This window comes from Manis javanica, chromosome 1 (assembly GCF_040802235.1).
Source record: "Manis javanica isolate MJ-LG chromosome 1, MJ_LKY, whole genome shotgun sequence".
In the NCBI taxonomy this organism is placed as follows: Eukaryota; Metazoa; Chordata; class Mammalia; order Pholidota; family Manidae; genus Manis; species Manis javanica.
This window is the reverse complement of record NC_133156.1, coordinates 6011253-6036539: the sequence shown is the minus strand read 5'-3', so window position 1 is coordinate 6036539 and position 25287 is coordinate 6011253. Positions and strand designations below refer to the sequence as shown.

The window sequence follows — 25287 nt, the reverse complement described above, 5'->3', positions numbered from 1 at the left end:
CTGACCATATATTCATATATTCAGACAGAAATGCACTCTAGCCACAAAGGCCACTATGGAATGGCTTTAGAAACACACTGTAGAAACAGCACGTGACTGAAGACCCACGAGGAGCCCAGCAGAGGCCAGAGCGCCTTCCTGCCATACGGTCCATCTTTATGATAAAGGCATTCTGTAAACCCATTTGATGTCGGGATGAGGAGTCATGGAACAATAGCTGACTGATAGAGTGCTCTTAGTAAACAGAACGAAGGGCAATTGTAATACTCAGCTCCGCCTTACTTTGAGATTTTTTCCTGATATTTCAACATTCTTGAGCATGTTATTCAAGTCTATTTCAGGTGAATATATTAAAAATAACTACCTGAAAGTTCTTTGCAGATACCTAGGAAAGGTAGAAGAACACACGTTTGTGTACAAAAATGGTGACCTTGAGTCACATGACTGGACATGTGGACTCAGGTTCTTATGCGAGTCATTCTTCAACAATAAATATTGAAAATTCCCAAGAAAAATGGAGATGAAATCCATGATGTTGATATTGTACACTTACTGTCCCTTTAATGTTAAGATAACATTTAGAGGGGAGTTGGATTTTATTTAGAGGGAGGAATCATATTGGAAGGCATCATCAAAAGTTTCAGAGCAGAAACAGGAAGAGAAATCAATGAAAAAGATAAGTATGCAAGTGATCCTTCACCTAATGAATATATCCTTTTACACGTAGACACCAGTATTCCATACATGAATGAGTACATACATAGCATAGAAAAGAGGTATTTTGAGTAGCAATTAAAAGTATAACTTCCCATTATGCTTCATCATATTTTAAAACTCTGGCTATAAGGCCAAATAATCAAATTTTTATTGAATTTGTGTATTCATGCAGACATCAGTAACAGACAAGGATGATAATCACTTGACACTGTGGACAAGCTGAAAGAGAGCAAGTCCTACTGAAGAAAAACCACAGCGGCTGGGATGAAGCACGTGAGTGTGTTAAAGTCTGATGATTAGGAAGAGAAGTTAAGATAGTGACCTGCAAAAGAATGCCAGCACAGAACCTGAGGACAGTGGTCTCAGAATTTCCTCTATGATAAAATTACATAATTTGCTTGGTCATCATGTGAATTGTTTTTTACTACAGTGGTACACTGCATAGCAACGAATGATTCTCATAAAAAGCAAAAGAAAAATTTGGTATAAGTCATTTGAGAGAAAATTATTCAAGAAAAATCCATGTTGTCTCATTAGATAAATGGAAATCACCAAATATTTCAGATCTATAGTTAGAAATAAATTTGTGAAAGTAAGAAAACAATGAAGGGAAAAATGGATATCAGAGAGAGCAAAAAGCTAATAAAGTCACTTACATAAGTTGAGTAAAGAAGTTAAATAAATGGAAATTCCAGGACGTACATAGAAGAAACACTACTACATTCAGTCAATCAAACAATCACAATTTCTGACTCTGAGGTTTTGACCCCAGCAACCATGGGTACTTCTCCAGTTTTATGGCTTTTGGCCTGGAACTGATGAGATTCTATGAATGGAGGAAAATATCTTATAGTACGAGCACAGGATGCCAGCAAGGGGACCCCCAGCCACCAGCGCTGATGAATGTATATCACCATGTCATTAAGAAAGTTGTCAGGACAGACCAGTTGGAGCATCAGATTGAGTTCACAGAAAAAGTGGGGTATTTCCAAATCAGTACAGAAGGACAGACCCAACACCATTAAGCTGGGTTTTTTTGTATTATTAGTGTACAATTACATGAACAACATTATAGTTACTAGACTTCCCCTATTATCAAGTTTCCACCACATACAGTCACTGTCCATCCATGTAGTAAGATGCTTTAGAATCAGTACTTGTCTTCTCTGTATTATACTGCCTTCCCCGTGTTACCATTAAGCTTTTAAAAATGCATTCAGGAACCTTATGATCCAGGACACCAGAACCAGCAATCTGCAGAGCTGGACATTCATGATGACAGTGTAGTGCAGAAGGTGGCAGATGGCCACATACTGGTCATAGTCTATCACTGTCAGGAAGAAATCTCACAGACTTGCAAAGAGTATGAAACATACATCTGGCTTGTGCACCCTGCATAGGTCATGACATTGCTCTGGGTCTGGATGCTCAGCAGCATCTTGGGGATGGTGGTGGAGAAGAAGCAGATGTCCACAAAGGACAGGCCAGAGAGGAAGAAGTACACGGGTGTGTGCAGATGGGAGTCTGAGCTGACAGCCAGGATGAGGAGCAGGTTCCCAAACACAGTGACCAGGGACATGGAGAGCAAAACCCCAATATGAGGAACTTCAGTTCTGGTTCCTCCAAAATTCTCAAAACAAGAAATCCTTAAATTCTGTGTCATTCCCTGAGTCTATGTGTTAGAGATGACTCAGGAAGTAGAAAAAAGAAATGACTAATTGTCACATAAGGAAGCATTATTAACCTAGAATAAGTGCTGATTGCTATTTTAGACTTAAGAAATTAATCTCCATAATTGATGTATTCTCTGTTGCCCTCTGGGCCCCCCAGTACCATTTCTATAGGAATTCCTTTTCCACTGTTAACCTATTCCTCAAACATAATGTGTGCTAATGTTTTATTGAGAACACTTTTCATGAATTTGTGAAATAGATATTAAATACAGACCATGTTCCAGGCACTGTGAAGAGTATAAAATTCTGAAAAACAGAAGTTCCTACGATGTAATGCTGAAGGAGAAAAGAAATAAAACAATAATATAACATATTAGATGGTGCACATGCTATGAAGGAAAAATAATGCATGTATAAAGGAGAGTGGATGGGGTATTTTTTTGTGGGGAGTTGAACAAGGAACTGCAGAGAGGTGACAGGTTAACAGACACCTCAAAGAAGAATGAGCAGGAGACAATATTATCTTGGTAAGTGTGTGCCTGGGAGAAGGAATAGACAGTGCAAAGGTTCTGAGGAAGGTGGTTGTCTTAGAAACAGTCTCCTGGTGTGTATTTCCATGGTCTCCCTCCCTCTCACACAATTTAGGGTCTAAGTGGTGGATACTACTTAATCTGCTCCAATCTAGTATGCACCCCCTAAAGAATTTAGAAACGGTACCCAGAAATTGCTATCATAAACTTCCATGGACAAATAAACTTGGAGTTCCAGTTGGTATATCCATTTTCTGCCCTGCATTTAAGGACACATAAACAATGTATTCTATACATATAGAGGGAAACAGAGGAATGAAATGAACCTGGGGAAGAAAAAACTAATAAGCTCAGGTGGTCCCTGAGAGACTGTGAGGAAGGAAATGCATCCTTAGTTCTGGCAGTATCTCAACCCTGATCACATCCCATTCATGCCACACAAATAAAAAAAGGATAAAATATGAATTCATCCAAATGATGAAAGTCATAATATTTTAGTGTGAAACACTTTACATATTGACCACTCCAAGTGAAAACTGAGCAAAGGAAATAAACCACTCATTCACAAAAGGACATACACAAAGCATAACAAAAGCTGGCTATTTTAAATATCAAACAGTAGAAGATTTATTTGTTTTGGTGCCCATTCTATATTTATTTGACCAGTTGGTCTTTCTATGGTTGGATAGCTGATGAGGTGAGTCACTTTCTTACTTCCCTTACAGTGAATCTTTTCTTCATTTGTGTTGTAATTTGGGATTTGATCTCATTTGTGACCAACAGAGTGGGCACACTGTGGCACATGCCATGAGATTTCATCATTTCAACTGAATAATTTTCTTCATATGATTTATTCCTGAGTGCTTTATGTCATGCAAATATTTGTCTCATTTTAAAAAATTACTTAAAAATTTTTTGTTAAAGTATAATAAACATGGAATATTAGATTGATTTGAGGCATACAGCGTAGTCATTCAACACTCATATACTTTACTATATGCTCACCACAGTAAGTGTAGTTAACATTTGTCACCACAACAAATATTTACATTATGACTATATTCCTTATGCTGTACTTCTCAAGTAAACTGGTATAGCTGCTATGGAAAATAGTATGGAGGTTTCTCCAAAAATTAAAATTAGACATATCATATGATCCAGAAGTTCCACTTCTGGGAATTTATATAAAGGAAACAAAATCACTACTTGAAAAAGATATATGCACCCCTATGTTAATTGAAGCATTATTTATAATAACCAAGAAATGGAAACAAGCTAAGTGCCTATAGATAAAATAATGGATGAAGAAGATGTGGTGCATATATGCAATGAAATATTGCTCAGTTATAGAAAAGAAAGAAATTTTGCCATTGGTGATAACATGAATGAACCTAGAGGGTGTTATGCTAAGTGAAATAAGTCAGAAAGAGAAAGGCAAACACCATGTAATTTCATTAATATGTGGCATGTTAAAAACAAAACAAGGAAAAAAGAAAGACTAATAAACACGGAGAACAGACAGATGGTTACATAGGGAAGGGGTTGGGAGGTTGGGTGACACAGGTGAAGGAGATAAAGAGGCACAAACTTATAAAAAATTCATCACTGGGGTAGAGCTACAACACAGGGAATATAGTCAACAATGTTTTAATTTCTCTGTTGACAGATGATAACAATGCTTATGGCAGCAAAAATGTCACAATATATATAATTGTTGAATCACAATTTTATACATCTGAAATAATAGAACAATTTATATCAACTATACTTCAAAGGAAGTAAATGGCTAACTACCTCAAAAAAGTATATGCAGGTCAGGGAGAGGTGAGGAGGATAAAGGAACACAATAATTCAAATCACAACATAAGTCGGTGACAGGGGCAGTAGTACAGCATGGACAATATAGTCAGTGGGTGAGGATTTGATAATACAGGTAACTGCTGAACCACATGTTGTACATTTGCAACCAATACAAGATTGTATATCAATGATACTTTAATTTTAAGAAGTATATATCTTCACACCCAATGAAATAATTATAAATTAATGTTCATTGACATACCCCTTTTAACCTATCAAATATATTTTACCATGTGAATACCAAGAATGAAACAAGATACTGTGGAATTTATGTCTCACTCACTACTGTTGCAAGGAATATATTCGCAAGCATTCCTTGGTCTGGATCTTTCTCATCAAGATGGTGACAGTCAAGTATGCTCCATCTTAAAAATTAAAAGAAATATCCTCACTTCACTGTGTATCTCCTCACAGCTGACTATCCACTTGACACCTTGCATTAAAAGGACCCTTGGACTTATGTTCCACTACAAATTAACTGTCAAATGACACTTGCTTTGTGAGCTCAATGTTTCTGTCTCTTTTGGCATCCTAAATAATTACATTACTTTATTAAACAAGCAAGAAAACCAGCACAATCATCTCTGGGCTTGGGACTAGGCTGCAGTGGCTCTCAGGTGACAACAAGTGGCATTTGTTCTTGGCTTTGCTTCTCTCTGACCCTTTCCTGCCAGGTCTGCTGGGCTCTCAGACTCACCTGGAAGAGCTCTCTGAGGAAGGTCTCCTGTGGAAGTCAGGATTCCTCCGTGGATGGCTGATGATGGAGACTGAAGCTTTGTCCCCAGGTAAGACAGCAGGAAGGAGCCATGCTTTGGCGCCCCAGCCAGACTGAGGACTCTCCAAAAGCACAACCAGGTCCTGTGCAGCCCAAGGTGGCACATGCGGAGGGACTGCAGCAGAGGATTCATTTACAGGCTGTGGCCTGCTCATGAGGCCCTGCTTCCTCTGTCAGTCCCGCCTCTCAGCACATCGTGCCCCCTTGGACATGGGTCTGAGCTCAATGGGAAATTGTCTTCATCTTTTATTCCCCACAGACCATGTTAGAATTCAGGTGAATCCTGTTTTTATTTCTCCTTTCCCATGAATTCACCTGCCTTCCAGAGGCCTAGCCCTCCAGCACCTGATCACATCTGTGAGTTAGTTTCTGCAAAGCACAGACTGCGGTACCATCTGGATTAGGTCTCTTGGGTTTCAAAACATTCACATGTGGTGGGTGGACCACAACTTCTGATATTTCCAGAAATTTTCCACTTCCCTCTTCAACAGTGGTGTGAACTCTGTTATTGTGATGCAAAAACTTGGGATCTACACTCGTTGGCTTCAGGACACACTTCCCAAATCAATGAGGACTTTCCTATTTATACCAGAAACTAGGAACTGCTATTTAGTCCCACATTATGAAGTCATTTTAATTATGAGATCTATTTAGCTACTGTATGCTGTAGATGGAGTTTTCAAAGGAGTGTTTGTATTTTTGTATAAATACCCAGAGATAGAACTACTGGGTCCTATGGTAATTCTATTTTTAGTTATTTGCAAAACATCCATACTGTTTTCCCTGGTGGCTGCACCAATTTACATTCCTACCAATAGTACACGAGAGTTCCTTCTCCTTCTCCTTGCCAGCTCTTGCTATTTCTCGTCTTGTTGACACCAGCCTTTCCAACTGGTGTGAAGTGATGTCTCATTGTAGTTTTGATTTGCATCTCCCTTGTGATTAGTGATGTTGAGCATCTTTCCATGTGTCTGCATTTTTCTTTGAAAAATGTCTATTCAGGTCCTCTGCCCATTTTTTAATGGATTATTTGTTCTCTGGGTGTTCAATCGTATGAATTCTTTATATATTTTTGATATTAACACCTTACTGTATATAACATTCACAAATATTTTCTCCCATTCATAGTCCTCTGAATGTGGAAGAGAAAGGAGAACAGTTGCAAACAGAGGCTGATTTGAAGATATTATACCCGTGACACTGAAGATGGAGAAAGGCCAGGAGCCAAGGAAAGCTTGTGGGTCCCAGAAACTCCAATAGGAAAGGAAAGGGATTCTCTCCCTGAGTCCCCAGAAGGAACACGCCCTGCAGACATCTGGATTTTAGCCCACCAAGACTCATTTCAGGCTCTGGCCTCCAAAATGTAGGAACACAAATTTATTTCTTTTACACCTTCTGCTGCACTAATTTCTTAGAGCAGCAGTAGGAAAGTGATACACACATTTTCCAAAAAAACCTCTTGTTTTTGAGGAAATTGAGTCTTAGCCTCTCAATTAATTCATTTTGCTTCCTTTGGGCAGAGGAATTTTGTGCTGAAATTTAGTCTACTAGGTAAAAGAGAAAACCTAAAGTCAATTAGGAGATTGTCCTACATTCTCTGACCCAGTGAATTAACATTGCCTCTTTGTGTTTAAGTGCTTCATCTTTTAATTTCATGTTAATTATTCATTCTTTTAATTTCTATCATATCCAACTTTCCCGTAAATTTAGTTTCAACATAAAATATGGGATTATTGACTCTTTGTGTGTGTATATTTGTGTGAATGTGTTTATTGAAAGAAAATCATGTACAAATGCATCCACATATGCTCCTTTCCCATGAAAGAATTCTTGGATTTAAAAAGTATTTCCTAACATGTCACTTATTCCTAACATTCAAATGAATTAAATTTATATCTCACATAACCATCAGCAATAAGAAAACAGAGGCAGGGTGATTACATTTGTTATCATTGTACAACAAACCAATTAAAAAGATTTTGTGTTCTTTCTTGAATAATATATAAATGGATGCATGCAATATGTACTATTAATTTTTGTATGGTCTTTTAAATCAGCAATTCTACATTTTAACTCTGTGCAGCTTCTTGTACACATTATAACTCAATAAATTATATTTTTAAAAAGATTAGCGATGCATGTCTCAAGGTAAGATCTAGATCACTGCAAAGACTGAAGATTTTACTACTTTAAGCTATTCAAGTCCAAAAATGAAAGCAAGTGTTGAAGTGAGTAATTAGAGAGGGTATTTAGAGATGGCATCATATAGTTTCAAAGAAAGAGGTGCCTTCACTGCTGATTAAACTGGAAGACAAGATAACCCAGTCACATTCATCAGGGGTTGATCATATGTCTTCTAACTGGGTAGAAAGCAAAGTGCCTGGATATAAAAATAATAGGTTTAAATCAAGGCCATTCCCATTTGGTAAACTCATTTTTAAAAACAATATTAACCTACATATTACATAAATTTGTTCAAGGCAGGGGTGTGCTACCGCCTCTCACAGCATCATGGATGAGCCACAGAAACACAATGAGGAGACTCAGAGAAGATTGCAGACTCATAAGTGAGCAGAGATCAGAACAACTCCCCATCATATAACTCCACTAGACAATAAAGACATCATAATAACCACTTGATTTAAGATAGCTTCTTATAGAGCAATAGCTGATACAATAATCAAAGAAAATAGCACTAATGAAAATTAAAATCACCAGCACCTTCCTTCCTTTGGTATGTGCCTGGTATTTGGGGACAGCATTCATTCATAGTTTTCCTCTCATTCAACTTTATTTTAGATAACTGTCTGAACAAAGGACCAAACTGAGGTTTCATTCCAGGGAAACTTAAAGAAGTAGGAAGGCTGTGCATGCTTGTGGGGAAATGTTGGCGCCCCTGAATCACACAGCCAGGCAATGATTCAAGCTCTGGCGAATCACCCTTTGATCATGAAGAGCCGACCCCTGAGCACGTGGGGGTGCGGACTGGGGGACCTGACGCCGTTCACTCGCGGCTCCTGTAGAGGTGATGACTAAATCCTAAAGGGAGAGTTACTTCATTTAGAACAATAGAGGAATCCTAACTGCAGGCACCACTGGAATTTTCAAGGAGAAACAGAAAGGCAATTAATTAAAAAAATTCGTGAGTATTTATTCACCACAATGCATAAAGCCCCTTTCTCAAGTACACCAATTTTCCCTACTTTAATGAACAGACGCACAATATGAAAAAGAAGTATTTTGAATGCTAATAAACTGAGTATTAAAATATTATTTCCTCATATTAAAAGTCATCTTTGACTCTAAGCCCATATTATGTGAATCTATTTTTCAATTTACCTCTTTTAACCTACACGGAGACAATATTTGATAATCAATTTTGCTAGTGCCTATCATAGATATTCTGAGCACTGAGTTTATGAGTATAAAACCAGAAAACCAGGTATAAAACATAGTGTGTTTAAAGTAAATGCCTGATATTAAATGTTTTGTCTTAATTTCCAAGGCGTGTGTTTCAGACATCCATCTAAAATTGCCATATTGCCAGCTGTAGGACACAGCTAGTGAATAAGCACCCAGGCTGCCCCTCTTTTAAGGAGGCCCCGAGATATGTGGATAACAGACTGCGTGAGTGACCCTGCTCTTCCCTTCCCCTGACCCTACTTCCTGCTCTTATGTTTCAAACGTGCCCATAAAGAATAAATCCCTGAAGCCCTAACCTCCTGCCACTGGACCCCAATAAATGCAGAGCCCCCAGCAGTGGTCATGCTCTCTCTCTGTCTCTGTACCCAAGCTCTCCCTGTGTGGCCCTCAGGAGTGCTGAAGACCCTCCAGTATGTGTGTGTAATACACCTAGTTTTTCCAGTTTCTTGGTGGTTGCGGCAATAGTAATAAGAATCACAAGGGTGGGGCCTGCAACACAGTCTTCAGCAAGAAAAATCAGCAGTTAAACGATTCAGACAAGGACCCTAGGGGTTCCTAGACTATAGCATCACTCTCAATAGGCTGGGACTTGGATGAAACAATGATAAAGACCACATTTCCAGTGAAAGAAATGAAGATATACATATAGAATGATAGACACAGTGTTGAAACTGTGCTTTCAGACTTTCTTCTGGAATGAATTATGCAAATAGAATTAGTCTAGTAACAATCTTTTCTATGTAAGTAATGTGACTTAACTATTTTATCCATAAAACAAGAACAAATTGCTTACAATGAATGATGTATGTCATTGGAGAAGATATTAGTAAGAAACCCATGTTGCCCATGAAAGCAACTTCCAGATATTTCTGATCAGTTTTGAGAAAACCTTTGTGAATGTAGGAAAAAGCACCAAGAGAAAACTGTCTAGGCAACAGAGCAGAAAGAGTAATAAAGTGGTCACTTAAATTGTACAGAGGAGTTAAATTCAAACAAAAGGAAATACCAGAAAGTACACAGAAAGCAATCTCATTAAAGCATCACAATTTCGGAGTGGGAGGCTGTGAGCCCTGCATCCCTGGGCGTCTCCTCAGCCCAGCGCAGTTGGCTCCTTCATACCTGCCATCCTAACAAGTCTTTCCAGAGCCCTTTTTATGTCTTTGTTCCTGGGACTGTAGATGAAGGGGTTCAGCATGGGCATGACCATGGTGTGCATCACTGAGGCTGCTGCACTTGTGTATCCAGCAGAGGTGAGGTACACTCCTAGGCTTGCACAATAAAATAAGGAGACAATGGAGAGGTGAGAGGCACAGATGGAAAATGCTTTATACTTCCCCTGGGCTGATGAGATTCCACGTATAGAGGATACTATCTTAGAGTAAGAGCAACGGGTCCCAGTGAGGGGACCACCAGCCAGCAGTGTAGCTGCGAAATACATCACCAGGTTATTAAGGAAACGGTCAGAACAGGCGAGTTGAATCACCTGATTGAGTTCACAGAAAAAGTGTGGAATTTCTACACGTGTACAGAAGGAAAGTTAGATATCATTAGGCTGTGTAACAAGGAATGCAGGGCACTCATGATCCAGGGCACAGAGCCAGGGATTCATGAGGACCGTGGAGGGCAGGGGGTGACAGATGGCCACATACCAGTCATAGGCCATCACAGTCAGGAGGAAGTTGCCCAACTCTACAAAAAGTAGTAAAAATACATCTGGCTGATGCCTGTTTGCTTTTAGTCTGAATGCTCCCCAGAATGTTTGAGATGGTGGTGGAGGTGAAGCAGATGTCCACAAAGGACAGGTCAGAGAGGAAGAAGTACACGGGTGTGTGCAGGTGGGAGTCTGAGCTGACAGCCAGGATGAGGAGCAGGTTCCCAAACACAGTGATCAGGTACATGGAGAGGAAAAGCCCAAATATGACTGGCTGACATTCTGGTTCCTCTGAAAATACAAGAAGAATGAATACTGAAATCTGTGTATCATTTCCTGGTTCCATGTGGTTGGACTGACTACCAGAAGAGAGGAAAAACCATTAATTGTCACATACACAGCATTACTCACATAGATGGACAGCTACAGTTTACATTTTGCAAGCAAGAAATTAATTTCAGTATGCTGTGTATGGATCTATGCCCTTATGTGTTCTCCAATTTCATCTCTGATTAGGCATTTTATTCCATTCTTGGCATTTTCACTAAGAGGTCATATCTTCTACAGTTTTATTGGGAATATATTTCATGCATTTGAAGATGATGTATCGGGTCATATATGTTCCAGCCACCATCTAAGCTGTGATTACAGGGTGCTGAGAAACAGAAGTCCCTACAAGACAATGATGGTTAAAAATATAAACAAATAAAACTATTATGTAACATGTAAAGTGGTGGCAAGTGCTTTGAAGAAAACAAAAGCAGGTTTAAAGGAGAGAGTGGATAGATGTGTTTCTTTTTTGGTGTTCAGCAATAACTGCAAACAAAATGACATTCGAACAGAGACCTCAGGGCAAGATGGCAGGAGAACGAGTTTACGGGGGAGTTTGTGCCTGGCAGAGGGAAAATGGTGACTGCAAAGACTGAAGATTTTACTACTTTCAGCTATTCCAGTCCAAAAAGGGAAGCAAGTGTTATAGTAATTAGAGAGGGTGATTAGAGATGGCATCAGACAGCATCAAAGGAAGAGGTGGCTTTGCTGCTGGTGAAACTTTAAGACAAAGGGAGTCACTCACCCACACTGTATACCTCTTGTTCTTATAAATCTGGTTGCAAAGGCATCTTGTGAATTGAAGTAGGTCTTAATGCCATGTGTTATTTGAGTTGTGGCCTCTGTGTTACAGAGGCCACGTTGGAACACATGAGCTCATGTACCCTGCTCTGAGGACTACTTTCACTCCACAAGGCACAGACATACACATACACATGCACACACACACACACACACACACTCCGTGGCAGCCTGAGTCATGCCTCTTGCCATGCCTTTCTCACCTCCAGCCCCAGTGATTAAGCTAGGAGTGGATATCACTCAAGCTGGACAGATCAGTGACCATTCCTACAAAGAGTGTAGAAATGGGACCTAAAATTTCAATTAATAGGCTTCCTGTGGCCAAATAAAATTGAGGAACCAGGTTGGTATGTGCATTTTATTCCCCAGATATAAAGAAAATTTAAAAATTTGTTCAATATAGGAGGAGAGAGAAAGAAAGAAGGAGGAAGAGAGAGAGAAAAATGAAGTGGACAAGAGTCGGTGGAAAGGTGTGATGGGTCAGGGGTCTCCAAAAGAGTGCCAGGGGGAGAGAGCATTCTTGGTTCTGGCAACATTCCAACTCTTATTACAATCTCCTACATAGTCAGAAAAAATAATAAAGAAGCAAAAATAAATTTGGTCAATTTAGACAAAGTAGTGCTACCTTCATGGTGACAATCACGTACAGATTGAAATTTCCAAGACAAAAACTTGCTGAGGGAATAAACCAACACTTCACCAAAGGAACAAATTAGACATGTTACTTATGAGACAGTGGAAGACTTGAATTTTCTATGCCTATTCCATATTTATTTGAGCAATTGGCTTTTATATGTTCTCATGGGGGGTAAGACAAGCCCCTTTCTCACTTTTCTTATAAGGTATCTTATTTTTACTGGGTGTTTTGTTTAGATCTCTTTTTTTGGCATGATTTTTAAAATTAAGATATCATTAATATACAATCTTTTAAAGGTTTCACCCGAGCAGCACTGTGGTTCTTACATTCACCCATATTATCAAGTTCTCTCACCCCCACACCTCACTGCAGTCACTATCCATCAGGTTTTGATCTCTTTTTCAACAAATGCAAAAAGCACACTAATCCTGGTGCCACTGTTTGCACCACAGGCAAAATCGTCTCAAGGACATACTCTATAAAATTCTGCATGCCGCATGGCACTCCATTTGCTAATCCAGAGTAATTTAAGATTCATACCTGAGGATATTATCTAATACACACACTTATTGCATTGTGCTGTGAATTTGCCATTAAATGTAACACCAAAGGAACAAGGATTTCACATGCAATGTTCACTGTACTTTTTAAAAATGGTATATGAATAGAAGTGCACTTGAAAAGAAACACTTTTAAGAAGATGAGGAGTTACAACATCAGACAATGGTAGAGACATGAGACTGCCTAATTACAGTGGTGGTTTCATACAACTGTGTTAAGTAAACATTATTAAACTAAAATAAAATAATTTAATTATATCAAGATGGATAAAAAAATTCCTGGTTAAATTTACCAAGACTTGAAAATAAAAAAAATGTGACAGAAAGATATTTAAAATGCTGGAGGAAGCAGTGTCTAAGTTATAGTTTCATCTTACATGAAGATATGGTATTCAAATATGTTCAGAAAGGACAAAGGTGATCTTTCTTCAGATGTCAGTAAAAATGCCTTTTAGATGATGGGAAAAGATTATGTAATATTAGAAAAAGTTCTAATCACAAATTCCAAAAGGAATAATCAGGAACAATGTGCCACATTTTTACAAATCAACAGAGATGTGAAATCAAGTTAGAAACATGTTGTTTATTAGCATTAAATATACCAAAGAACATTTCTTTTCATTTTTCTTTATAAGAAGTATTTGCAAGTGAAGAATATTAAAATGACAACTAAATTTTTCAGTAAGAAAAATAAAAAATAAAACATCAATGGAGAGAATATATATGACTGAGTGATAGATGTGACCCCACACAACTAATACACACTCACAATTCCCTACATACACAAATATTCATACCTAAGAGAACTTGGTGGCAAATGCAAAGTTGGTGGGAAAAAACATCCATTTCCTTGTTTGGAAGAAGGCAGCCAAAACAGGAATAAAAACACTCTGATACCACTATACACATGGAAAGAGCTTGTACAATTGACAATGCAGAAACAAATGAATAACTACCTCACAAATGAATTCATCATCGTAGCTAATGAAGTCATTACAAAGTAAATCTAGCGTGCCACATTTTTACAAATCAAATCGAATTTCCTCCAGTGAATATCCAGAGTAAAAGATGCTGTAAAATCCATGTCTCATGAATTGATGTTGCAAGTTGGCATTTGCAAACAATGCACTGGTCTGGATCTATTTAATCAATATAGGAACATTCTTGAATATGCCCCATTTAATTTTATTTATTTATTTTTTTATTTTGGTGTCATTAATATACAATTACATGAGGAACGTTATGTTTACTAGGCTCCCCCCTTCACCAAGTCCCCCCCACAAACCCCATTACAGTCACTGTCCATTAGCATAGTAACATGCTGTAGAGTCACTACTTGCCTTCTCTGTGTTGCACAGCCATCCATATCCCCCACCCCACATTATACATGCTAATCATAATGCCCCCTTTCTCTTCCCACCTTGCCCCCCCCTTATCCCTCCTTTCGCACTCAGCCTCCCCAGTCCCTTTCCCTTTGGTAACTGTTAGTCCATTCTTGGATTCTGTGATTCTGCTGCTGCTTTGTTCCTTCAGTTTTTTCTTTGTTCTTATACTCCACAGATGAGTGAAATCATTTGGTACTTGTCTTTCTCTGCCTGGCTTACTTCACTGAGCATAATACCCTCTAGCTCCATTCATGTTGTTGTAAATGGTAGGATCTGTTTTCTTCTTATGGCTGAATAATATTCCATTGTGTATATGTACCACATCTTCTTTATCCATTCATCTACTGATGGACACTTAGGTGCTTCCATTTCTTGGCTATTGTAAATAATACTGTGATAAACATAGGGGGACATCTGGCTTTTACAAACTGGGCTGCTGCATTCTTAGGGTAAATTCCTAGAAGTGGAATTCCTGGGTCAAATGGTATTTCTATTTTGAGCATTTTGAGGAACCTCCATACTGCTTTCCACAATGGGTGAACTAATTTACATTCCCACCAGCAGTGTAGGAGGGTTCCCCTTTCTCCACAACCTCGCCAACATTTGTTGTCTTTTCGATGATGGTGATCCTTACTGGTGTGAGGTGATATCTCATTGTGGTTTTAATTTGCATTTCTCTGATACCTAGCAATGTGGAGCATCTTTTCATGTGCCTGTTGGCCATATGAATTTCTTCTTTGGAGAACTGTCTATTCAGCTCCTCTGCCCATTTTTTATTGGATTATTTGCTTTTTGTTTGTTGAGGTATGTGAGCTCTTTATATATTTTGGATGTCAACCCTTTATCGGATCTGTCATTTATGAATATGTTCTCCCATACTGTACGATACCTTTTTGTTCTATTGATGGTGTCCTTTGATGTACAGAAGCTTTTTAGCTTGATACAGTCCCACTTGTTCATTTTTGCCTTTGTTTCCCTTGCCTGGGTAGATATGATAATGAAGATGTCCCTCATGTTTATGTCCAAGAGATTTTAGCCTATGTTTTTTTCTAAGAGTTTTATGGTTTCATGATTTACATTCAGGTCTTTGATCCATTTTGAATTTACTTTTGTGTATGGGGTTAGACAGTGATTCAGTTTCATTCTCTTACATGTAGCTGTCCAGTTTTGCTAGCACCATCTTTTGAAGAGACTGTCCTTTCCCCATTGTATGTCCATGGCTCCTTTATTGTATATTAATTGGCTATATATGTTTGGGTTAATGTCTGGAGTCTCTATTCTGTTCCACTGGTCTGTGGCTCTGTTCTTGTGCCAGTACCAAATTGTCTTGATTATTGTGGCTTTGTAGTAGAGCTTGAAGTTGGGGAGTGAGATCCCCCCTACTTGATTCTTCTTTCTCAGGATTGCTTTGGCTATTCGGGGTCTTTGGCAGTTCCATATGAATTTTTGAACTATTTGTTCCAGTTCATTGAAGAATGCTGTTGGTAATTTGATAGGGATTGCATTGAATCTGTATATTGCTTTGGGCAGGATGGCCATTTCGACGTTACTAATTCTTCCCAGCCACGAGCATGGGATGAGTTTCCATTTGTTAGTGACCTCTTTAATTTCTCTTAAGAGTGTCTTGTAGTTTTCAGGTTATAGGTCTTTCACGTCCTTGGTTAGGTTTATTCCTAGGTATTTTATTCTTTTTGATGCTATTGTGAATGGAATTGTTTTCCTGATTTCTCTTTCTATTAGTTCATTGTTAGTGTATACGAAAGCTACAGTGTTAATTTTGTATCCTGCAACTATGCAGAATTCCGATATTAGTTCTAGTAGTTTTGCAGTGGAAGCTTTAGGGTTTTTTTATGTACAATATCATGTCATCTGCAAATAGTGACAGTTTGACTTCTTTACCAATCTGGACTCCTTGTATTTCTTTGTTTTGTCTAATTGCCATGACTAGGACCTCCAGTACTATGTTGAATAACAGTGGGGAGAGTGGGCATTCCTGTCTTGTTCCCGATCTCAGAGGAAAAGCTTTCAGCCTATCGCTGTTCAGTATGATGTTAGCTGTGGGTTTATCATATATGGCCTTTAATATGTTGAGGTACTTGCCCTCAATGGCCATTTTGTTGAGAGTTTTTATCATGAATGGATGTTGAATTTTGTCAAATGCTTTTTCAGCATCTATAGAGATGACCATATGGTTTTTTTCTTTCTTTTTGTTGATGTGGTGGATGATGTTGATGGATTTTCGAATGTTGTATCATCCTTGCATCCCTGGGATGAATCCCACTTGGTCATGGTGTATGATCCTCTTGATGTAGTTTTGGATTCTGTTTGCTAATGTTTTGTTGAGTATTTTTGCATCTACGTTCATCAGGGATATTGATCTGTAGTTTTCTATTTTGGTGGGATCTTTGCCTGGTTTTGGTATTAGGGTGATGTTGGCTTCATAGAATGAGTTTGGGAGTGTTCCCTCCTCTTCTATTTTTTGGAAAACTTTAAGGAGAATGGGTGTTATGTCTTCTCTGTATGTCTGATAAAATTCTGAGGTAAATCCGTCTGGCCCGGGGGTTTTGTTCTTGGGTTGTTTTTTGATTATCGATTCAATTTCATTGCTGATAATTGGTCTGTTTAGATTTTCTGTTCCTTTATGGGTCAGTCTTGGAAGGTTGTATTTTTCTAAGAAGTTGTCCATTTCTCCTAGGTTTTCCAGCTTGTTAGCATATAGGTTTTCATAGTACTCTCTAATTATTCTTTGTATTTCTGTGGGTTCTGTTATGATTTTTCCTTTCTCATTTCTGATTCTGTTGATGTGTGTTGACTCTCTTTTCCTCTTAATAGGTCTGGCTAGAGGCTTATCTATTTTGTTTATTTTCTCAAAGAACCAGCTCTTGCTTTCATTGATTTTTGCTATTGTTTTATTCTTCTCAATTTTATTTATTTCTTCTCTGATCTTTATTATGTCCCTCCTTCTGCTGACCTTAGGCCTCATTTGTTCTTCTTTTTCCAATTTTGATAATTGTGACATTAGACTATTCATTTGGGATTGTTCTTCCATCCTTAAATATGCCTGGATTGCTATATACTTTCCTCTTAAGACTGCTTTTGCTGTGTCCCACAGAAGTTGGGGCTTTGTGTTGTTGTTGCCATTTGTTTCCATATATTGCTGGATCTCCATTTTAATTTGGTCATTGATCCATTGATTATTTAGGAGCATGTTGTTAAGCCTCCATGTGTTTGTGGTCCTTTTTGATTTCTTTGTACAATTTATTTCTACTTTTATTCCTTTTTGGTATGAAAAGTCAGTTGGTAGGATTTCAATCTTTTGGAATTTACTGAGACTCTTTTTGTGGTCTAATATGTGGTCTATTCTGGAGAATGTTCCATGTGCACTTGTGAAGAATGTGTATGCTGTTGCTTTTGGGTGCAGAGTTCTATAGATGTCTACTAGGTCCATCTGTTCTAGTGTGTTGTTCAGTGCCTCTGTGTCCTTACTTATTTTCTGTCTGGTGGATCTGTCCTTTGGAGTGAGTGGTGTGTTAAAGTCTCCCAAAATGAATGCACTGCATTCTATTTCCTCCTTTAATTCTGTTAGTATTTGTTTCACATATATTGGTGCTCCTGTATTGGGTACATGTATGTTTATCATGGTTATATCCTCTTGTTGGACTGAGCCCTTTATCATTATGTAATGTCCTTCTTTATCTCTTGTTACTTTCTTTATTTTGAAGTGTATTTTGTCTGATACTAGTAATGGAACACCTGCTTTTTTCTCTCTGTTGTTTGCATGAAATATCTTTTTCTATCCCTTGACTTTTAATCTGTGCCTGTCTTTGGGTTTGAGGTGAGTCTCTTGTAAGCAGCATATAGATGGGTCTTGCTTTTTTATCCATTCTATTACTCTGGGTCTTTTGATTGGTGCATTCAGTCCATTTACATTTAGGGTGATTATTGAAAGATATGTCCTTCTTGCCATTGCAGGCTTTAAATTCGGAGTTACCAAAGGTTCAAAGTTAGCTTGTTTACTACCTTACTGTCTGATCTAACTTGCTTATTGAGCTGATAAAAACACAGTCTGATGATTATTTCTTTCCTTTCTTTTTCCTCCTCCTCCATTCTTCGTATGTTGGGTGTTTTTTTTTTTTGTGCTTTTTTTAGGAGTGCTCCCATCTATAGCATTCCCTCTAAGATGCTCTGTAGAGGTGGTTTGTGGGAGGCAAATTCCCTCAACTTTTGCTTGTCTGGGAATTGTTTAATCCCTCCTTTATATTTAAGTGATAATCGTGCTGGATATAGTATCGTTAGTTCAAGGCCCTTCTGTTTCATTGCATTCAATATGTCATGCCATTCTCTTCTGGCCTGTAAGGTTTCTGTTGAGAAGTCTGATGATAGCCTGATGGGTTTTCCTTTGTAGGTGACCTTTTATCTCTCTGGCTGCCTTTAATACTCTGTTCTTGTCCTTGATCTTTGCCATTTTAATTATTATGTGTCTTGGTGTTGTCCTCCTTGGGTCCCATCTCTCGGGAGTTCTGTGTGCCTCTGGAGTCTCAGCAACTATTTTCTCCCCCAGTTTGGGGAAGTTCTCAGCAATTATTTCTTCAAAGATACTTTCTATACCTTTTTCTCTCTCTTCTTCCTCTGGTACCCCTATAATGCGGATATTGTTCCTTTTAGATTGGTCACACAGTTCTCTTAATATTGTTTCATTACTGGAGATCCTTTTCTCTCTCTCTGTGTAACCTTCTATCTGTTCCTGTTCTCTGGTTTCTATTCCATCAATGGCCTCTTGCATCTTATCCATTCTGCTTATAAATGCTTCCAGAGTTTGTTTCACTTCTGTAATCTCCCTCCAGACATCTGTAATCTCCCTCTGGACATCTGTAATATCCCTCCGGACTTCATCCCTTAGCTCTTGCATATTTCTCTGCAGCTCTGTCAGCATGTTTATGATTTTTATTTTGAATTCTTTTTCAGGGGGACTGTTTAGGTCTGCCTCTGCAGATCCTTTCTCAGGTGTAACTATCTTGCATTGGGCTAAATATTTTTGCCTTTTCATCGTGATAGCGGTGGCTGTAGGCAGGTTGCGGGTGTGTCAGCTGGGAGAAGAAAGTCCTTTCCTGCTTGCTGGATCCCTTGCCCTTCTTCGCCATCTGTGACGGTTATCCACACTCCTGGAGCAGCCACCAGGTTAGTCTCCTAAGATGCTTGGGCGGGGTCTCTGTCAGAGCAGCACAGAGCCCTTCAGGGAGTGGCAGGCATGCCAGGTGCACTCCTCTATGCTAGCAGCACCCCTGCCAGGCAGCTGTGTGGCAGCAGCAGCCTTAGGGTTTGGAGGCGGCTGTGCATTGGGCTGGGATTCCGGTTCACTGCTGGGAGCACACCTGCTCCCTCTGGCTCCACTGCACATGTGCATGGGCCTCTACCGGGCTCCTCTGGCTCTACTGCTGCCAGTGCGTGCGAGCTGCACCTGGGCTGTTTGGTCGCACTGCTGTGGGCTCGCACAAGCCTGTCCTGGTCCTCTCTAGCACTGCTGGTGCATGGATCTGCTCCCGGTCCCTTCCGGTGCCTTCGTCCCTGGCGCATGCTGCCACTCTCCTGCTACTGGGCTGGTGTGTTGGGGTCCGCGCCAGTTGGAGGAATGACTGGCAGGCTGCTTAGTGCTGTGAGGGGCTTCAGAGCTGCACTGCCTTGTGGGGTTTAGGCTGCCTAAGTTTCCCTGGAATTTCCAGCTGCTGGCTGAGTGTGCCGGGCAACATTGTCCAGCTATGGGGTCCCTGTCTCTTTAAGACTTGCAGAAAGCACTCGCTTTTCTTTTGTCTCAGGGATGCCAGTTGCGGGGACCTGCCCACAGGTTTTGCTTTTCCATTTCTCTAATATCCAGCACCCCATGCACCTTGTGTCTGCGTTCCAGGTGTGGATTTCTAGAGCTGGTTGTTTAGAAGTCCTGGGCTTTCATTCCCTCCCCGTTCTGACCCCTTTCTTCCTGCTAGGTTCTGTGGTGGGGGAGCGTTCAGGTCCCGCCTGGCTGTGGCTTGTATCTTACCCCCTTTGTCTGATGTTGAGTTCTCACATATGTAGATGTATCCCGGCTGTTGTACTGCATCCACTGGTGTCTCTTTTAGGAATAGTTGTATTTATTGTATTTTCATAAATATATGTTTTGGGGAGGAGATTTCCTCTGAACTACTCATGCCGCAATCTTCCCATGATCCCCCTCCTTCATATTTAAATGATAATCATGCTGGATTCAGTATTCTTGGTTCTAGGCCCTTCTGTTTTATTGCATTAAAAATATCATGCCATTCTCTTCTGGCCTGTAAGGTTTCTGTTGAGAAGTCTGATGATATCCTGATGGGTTTTCCTTTGTAGTTGATCTTTTCTCTCTCTGACTGCCTTTAATACCCTGTCTTTGTCCTTGATCTTTGCCATTTTTATTATTATGTGTCTTGGTGTTATCCTCCTTGGGTCCCTTGTTTTGGGAGTTCTGTGTGCTTCCATGGTCAGAGCGACTATTTCCTCCCCTAGTTTAGGGAAGTTTACAGAAATTATTTATTCAAATACACTTTCTATCCCTTTTTCTCTCTCTTCTTCTTCTGGTACCCCTATAATGGGGATATTGTTCCGTTTGGATTGGTCACACATTTCTCTTAATATTCTTTCATTCCTGGAGATCTTTTTATCTCTCTCCACATCAGCTTCTCTGCATTACTCTTCTTGGTTTTCTATTTCATTACCAGCCTCATGCAACTGATCCATTCTGCTTTTAAGTCCTTCCAGAGATTGTTTTATTTCTGTAATCTCTCTCCGTACTTTGTCCATTAGCTCTTGCATTTTTCTCTGCATCTCCTTCAGCATGGTTATAACCTTTATTTTGAATTGTTTTTCAGGAATATTGGTTAAATCTATCTCCCCATTTTACCTCTCAGGGGATGTCTGGGTTATTCTTGTCTGTATCAAATTGTTCTGCATTTTCATGGTGGTAGAGGTAGTCGTAGGCAGTTGTTGCATGTGTCAGCTGGCAGAACAAAATCCCTTTCTGTTTGCCTGTCGCCTTCCCTTCCTATGAGAATGATGACCCCTAGTGGCTTGTGCTCTGTAGCTGTGCGCCGATGGGACCTCTGAGCTGGCCCAGGAGTCTGCGGAGGAGGCTCCTCATGGCTGCTGTGGGCCTGGCCAATCTCAGGCTGCTACTCTGCTATGGTGGGGCCGTACTGGAGGGGGAATGGGTGGGAGGCTGTTTATCACCATGAGGGGCCTAAGAACTGTGCTGTCACCCCGGGGGTTAGGGTGCCCGTAGTTCCTCAGGATTCCCAGCTTCTGGGCTAAGTGTGCCAGGACACTTCTGTCCAGCTGTGAGGCTACTGCATCTTTAATACTTTCAAAAAGCACTCACGTTTCTTTTGTCCCAGGGACACTGGCTGTGGGAACCCACTTACAGGTTTTACTGTTCCATTTTCCTAGTGTCCAGCTCACCACGCACTGTGTCTTTGCTCCTGGTGCGGATGACTAGGGCTGGGTATTTAGCAGTCTTGGGCTCCCTCTCTCTCCCTGCTCTGACTCCTCTCCTCCCACCGGGAAGCTGGGGTGGGGGGCGTGCTCAGGTCCCACCAGGCTGTGGCTTGTATCTTATCCCCTTCATGAGGCACTGAGTTCTTGCAGGTGTAGATATAGCCTGGCTGTTATACTGTACTTTCTGGTCTCTCTTTTAGGAATAGTTGTATATGTTGTATTTTGAAAAATATATATGGCTTTGGGAGGAGGTTTCCACTGCACTACTCATGCCACCATCTTGGCTCCTTCTATTGAATATGATCCATTTTAAAAATAAAAAGACAAATGCCCTCATTTCACTTGACACCCCTCCAAACTTCATCATTGTTTTCCTAGTCTAACTGTAAAAGACCTCGGATTTGTTCTATTTTTATTGAAAGCACCTTATGCCTCCTCTTTCTTCTGCTAAGTGGGCTTCCATCACTTGTCAACAATTATCCATGCATTGCTGAATTCAGTGCTCACCTGTCTTCTTAGCATCATAAATAAATTGGTTAGTTAATGGAAGTGAACACCTGTAGAGATCTCCAGGCTCTGGGCTACACTGGTGGCTGTCATCGTCCTCAGGTATACATGCTTGCTTTTGATCCTCTATGACCCTTTCCTTCATTAGCTACTGGACTCTTGGACACACCTGGTTGGGAATGCTGAGAACAAGGGCTCCAGGTGGAAGTCCAAATTTCTCCTGGGTGGTAGAAGATGAAACTGAAGCTCTCTCCCAGTAAGATAGCAGGAAGGCATGAAGCATCCATCCCAGAGCCTAATTTAAAATTTAAAAGCAACAACTAGATCCTGTCTGGCCCAACGTGGCACATGCTGATCACAGCTCCCTGTCTGCTCATTAGGCACATTTCCCTCATGTTACTCTAGCCTCTAAGCACATGATTTCCCTGTGGGACACTGGTCTGGACGTAAAGGAAAGTTTTCCTAGAGATTCTGGGTTCTCAATAGACCAGCTTAAAATCAAGTCAATCCAGTTTTGATTAGTTTTTCCTCATGATCTCTGCTGGCTTCCAGAGGTCTAAGCTGCAGGTACCATATCCCAAAATTGATTTAAATTTTTTTGGAAATTTTAAGACTGAGCACCCTGCCTGAATTTGTTCCCTTTAATCTTCAAAATATTAATGTGTAGAGACACAGCCCCTGATATCTACAGAAAATTGCTATTTTCCATTGCAGCAAGGGGGATAACTAAATTCCTTTGTTATAAATCTTGAGCCTTACACTGACTGCTGATACCTTTGCTAAAACAATGAGGGATATTTACTTTTACCACCTGATTATAGTTGTCATTTGGGCCCTCATTCTGAAGTATTTAGAATAATAGCCATGTGAAATACATTTAAAATTCTTTTTCACTATAACCTCAACTTGAAATATAGTAAACAGATTCCTCCCTGGAGCGTCCAGAAGGAGCCCAGCCTGTTAACACCTTGCTTTTCACTCAGAGAAACCTACTTTGGGATTCTGAGCTCCAGAATTATATAAGCATAAATGTTCCTGTTTTAAATCACTAGTGTGGTGATTTTAAATTAGATTAGAAATTGGATACAAACATTTTTCCAATGTGATTTTGTTCAGGAGACTTAGATAATGCTTGCCAGTTCATTCATTTAGCATCCCCTGGGTAAAGGCATTTTATGTCATCATACCACCTTATCAAAGGAAGAAATTAAAATCAATTAGGTGATATTATTTATCTGGTAGAGAACTTCTCTTTACATAAATGTAAATGCCTTCAGAGTTTGATGTCTTTGAGGTATTAAGTGAGGAAAAGTAACTCATCTTTTAAGTTACGTCTACTATTTAATTCAAATATTTGTATCTAAATGTCTACATTATTTTAATTTCATGTTCCTTCAAGTATTCTTTTCATATCTATCCTTTTCAACTTTCTCTTGTTACTTCTGGCATAAAACATGAGACTGTAAATGTGTCTCATGTTTGTGTACCTATATGTGTATATGTTCATTTGAAATAAAAATGTATACAAATAAGCATACACATGTGCATACATACACCTCTGAATGATATATTTGGCCTCAAAAAATATGTCCATTTCATTTATTTCTTGCAACATTTACCTGAAGTTATATTTACTCTCCCATATTATCTTCAAAATAAGGAAGTTGAGGCTCAGGGAGCTTCAATTTTTAACAATTATTCTAAAAAACCCTGACAAATTCTACATTTTGTTGCCTGATACACAAATAGGAATATGCCATATGTACTATAATTTTTGTATGGCTTCCTTAATTCAACATACTGTACATTTGAAATACATGCAGTTTATAATATGCAATTATACTCTAATACATTAATTATAAGGGAAAATATCTAGTGGTGCATTAATTGATGTGAGCTCTAGAGCACAGGTAGCAGATTCATGCTGAGCAGGAGCTATCCCTTTAACCTGGAGAATGCAAAATGTCATCAAGGAAGCCTTGGTCATCATGTGTAGTTTATTCATTAGGGGTAGTACAACTCATGAGGATTCTTTTAGTAAAGCAAATGAGAAATTATTTCATACGATGTTCACCTGTGAAAAATTATTTGAAAAACTCCATGTCTTATTAGATAAATGGGAACTACAAGATATTTCGGGTATGTGATTGGGAACAAATGTGAGAAAGTAAGAAAACAACACAGGAAAGGCTGTGGGATATCAGAGAGAGCAGAAAGCTAATAAATTGAGTTATATAAACAGTAAATGAGTTGAAGTCAAAGAAATGGAAATTCATGAAATAAATAGAAAGGACAATACAATACTATATTTCACAGATAAAATAATCACACTTTTTGACTCCGAGGCATTGACATCAGCATTCACGGGCACTTCTTCAGTCCTAGGACATCTGGCCCTTTGTTTCCTCCACAAAGGATCTTTTCAGAGCCCTCTTTATGTATTTGTTCCTGACTCTGTAGCTAATGGGGTTCAGCATGGGTGTGACCACAGTGTACATCACCGAGGCTGCTGCACTTGAGTGTGAGCTGTGCGTATCAGCAGAAGTAACAAACATGCCTAGGCTTGTATTATAAAATAAGGAGATAATAGATATGTGAGATTCACATGTGGAATATGCTTTATGCTTTCCCAAGCTGATGAGATTCCACATAGAGGAAACTAGCTTAGAGTAAGAGTAAAGGATCCCAGTGAGGGAACCACCAGCCAAGAGCCCAGCCATCAGATACACCACCATGTAATTAAGAGAGGTGCCAGAACAGGCAAGTAGGACCACTTGACTGAGTTCACACACAAAAAATGGTAGATTTCCAAGACTGTGCAGAGGGCAGTCATGACATCAATAAACTCAGTAGCAAGGAATTCAGGACACTTATGATCCAGGACACCAGAACCAGCAGTCTGCAGAGCTGGGGGTCCATGATGAACATGTAATGCAGG

At 39.5% G+C, this 25287-nt stretch overlaps 1 long non-coding RNA gene and 1 pseudogene across 1 annotated transcript; both read left to right on the top strand.

Annotated features, from left to right (window-relative positions):
- The first annotated feature begins 882 nt into the window (after window positions 1–882).
- On the top strand, window positions 883–7646 carry LOC140848982 (uncharacterized). The gene is made up of 3 exons (XR_012130431.1): window positions 883–990; window positions 5455–5565; window positions 6684–7646. It is a non-coding gene; the product is annotated as an uncharacterized lncRNA (long non-coding RNA).
- Window positions 7647–10171: 2525 nt separating this feature from the next.
- The window catches only part of LOC140849654 (olfactory receptor 7A10-like), a 63819-nt pseudogene continuing 48703 nt past the window's right edge, over window positions 10172–25287 (top strand).